The sequence below is a fragment of the Sinocyclocheilus grahami genome, unplaced genomic scaffold (assembly GCF_001515645.1).
Source record: "Sinocyclocheilus grahami isolate Dianchi unplaced genomic scaffold, SAMN03320097.WGS_v1.1 scaffold1410.1, whole genome shotgun sequence".
Lineage (NCBI taxonomy): Eukaryota > Metazoa > Chordata > Actinopteri > Cypriniformes > Cyprinidae > Sinocyclocheilus > Sinocyclocheilus grahami.
In genome coordinates, this window is record NW_015506589.1 from 73,038 (window position 1) to 75,715 (window position 2,678).

General features: G+C 41.4%; 1 pseudogene; it reads right to left on the reverse strand.

The window, feature by feature from the left end:
- Window positions 1-2,051: 2,051 nt before the first annotated feature.
- The window catches only part of LOC107570062 (tripartite motif-containing protein 16-like protein), a 4,155-nt pseudogene continuing 3,528 nt past the window's right edge, over window positions 2,052-2,678 (reverse strand).

Sequence of the window (2,678 nt, forward strand, 5' to 3'; positions counted from 1 at the left end):
TGAGGCTGCTGTGGGACATACTGACCCCGGATATGAGCAGGAGCCGCTGCTCTACATGCTCTGGAGGATTCACAGTAACACACAGACAGACACACACACACATACAGTCATGGCCAAAAGTTTTGGCAGTGACATCAATTTTGTGTTTTGCAAAGTTTGCTGCTTCAGTATTTGTAGGTTATTTTTTCACGTTTCTATAGTATTCTGAAAAACAATGATAAGCATATCATAAGTTTTAAAGGCTTTTATTGGCAAGAAAATATGAGTCAATATTTACCGTGTTGACCCTTGTTCTTCATAACCTCTGCAATTCACTCTGGCATGCTGGATATTAGCTTCTGGGCCAAATCCTGACTGATGGCGATCAATTCTTGCCTTATTAGTTCTCAGAGTTGATCACAATTTGTGGGTTTCTGCTTTTCCACTCGTCTTTTGAGGACTGACCACAGGTTCTCTATGGGATTGAGATCCGGGGCCACAGATCCAAAATTTCAATGTAATGATCTTCGAGCCACTTCTTTATCACTCTTGCTTTGTGACATGGTGCTCCATCATGCTATAAAATGCACAGATCATCACCAAATTGCTCGTTGGAAGAAGTCACTCTTGCAGGACTTTTTTATGCCATTCTTTATTCATGGCAGTGATTTTGGGCAGAATTATGAGAGAGCTCACTCCCTTGGTTGAAAAGCAACCCCACACATTGTTGGTCTCAGGATGCTTCACTGTTGGTACAACACAGGACTCAAGGTAGCATTCACAATCGATTTTCCAGATATCCCAAACAGTCAAAAGGGAGCTTCATCAGAGAAAATAACTTTGCACCAGTCTTCTGCTGTCCAATCCTTGTATGTCCTGTAGAATTTCAGTCTGTCCTTGACTTTTTTTTGGAGAGAAGTGGCTTCTTTGCTGCCCTTCTTGACACCAGGCCGTTGTCCAAAAGTCTTGGCCTCACTGTGCGTGCAGATACCTGATTAGTACGCATTCACACTTTCACACGTGCTGCTGATATGATTAGTAAATAATGTTAGCAGGTCATTTTGTGTCAGGATCAAAAAACAGTGAAATTTATTTTTTGTGAAAAGTTCATTTTTTGGCCAATGAAGCTTTTAGCAATTATTTAAAATACATCTGATCACTCTACACAATAATCTAGAAACAATGTGAATGAACACCACAAAAGCTTAAGCAGCAAACTTTGCAAAACACAAAATGTATGTCACTGCCAAAACGTTTGGCCATGACTGCACACACTATTTCAATAGCTTAAAATTTCATGTAATTTACAGGTTTTACCCACTGATCTATTATAGAATAAATTATTAACAAGCTGTATCCTAAAAATAAAAACAAATTCCACAGTTAATAATACAGAGACTCATGACACAAGAACACAAAACACTGGAAAGGGCCAGAGCTCCATAAGGTGAATGATGAAATTGATTTGTTGACTGTGATCATTTGAACTGAAAGGTAATTATCATAGTAATAATAGAAATGATTGATGTGACACTACATTAAAAAATAAATCAACACAAACAGATGTTAAGAAAAGCACAGAAACACATGGTCCCTCAGCAGGACTCACACACACACACTGATCTTACTGTCTATATGAGGATTTATTAAGTGACGTGACATGTGGCCAAGTATGGTGACCCATACTAGGAATTAGTGATGTGCATTTATCCCATCCTAAGTGCGCACACACAGCAGTGAACACACACACACCGTGAACACACACCCGGAGCAGCCATTTATGCTGCGGCACCCGGGGAGCAGTTGGGGGTTCGGTGCCTTGCTCAAGGGCACCTCAGTCGTGGTATTGAAGGTGGGAGAGAGTGCTGTACATTCACTCCCCCCACCTACAATCCCTGCCGGTACGAGACTCAAACCCACAACCACACTGACATTATTTCAGTGACCGAAGTTCAGCTGCAGTATTAATGTCATGAAGAGAAAAGAGACTCTATAACAACTCACTGTTAATGATTTATCATGCAGCTCAAAGCATTATGGGTAGAATCTCTCAACAGTCTATTCTGATTCATCAACACAGTTTCACTGATGATCCAGATCCAAACCCAAACCCAGGATAGAGCGGCTGAGTGAATGTGGTCTGGACTGTGTGGATGAGGCTCATTGTGTCAGAGACACTGTAGAAGGACAGAGTTCCTGCACTGTGATCCACAAACACTCCTATTCTCCTGATGATGGACTCTACGGGGAGAACCGTGTGTATGTTATTGTGCCAGAATGAGTATCTGGAGGGAAAGCAGATCAAACTCCAGGACTGATCATTAGATCCAAACAAACACTCAACACCTCCCTTCCTGCTGATGCTCTTATATGTCACTGATATACGCACACCATAATTTCCACTCCACTCCAGCTCCCAGTAACAGCGTCCACACACACTCTCTCTACACAATACCTGACGATACACATCAAATCTGTCTGGATTATCAGGATACGGCTGATCTGTGTAAGTGACAGTAATCACTCTGTTGCTCTCAGAAAGACGGAGGTGTTTATTCACTGTGTTCAGATCCAGAGTGAGCTTATGGGAATCTGATGGAGATAAAACACATCAGAATCAGGAATTATGAATCTGTTTGATCTTTTCATGTAGCTGAACTCTTCATGTTCAGTGTATCATCAGTGTCTCAGTACAGATG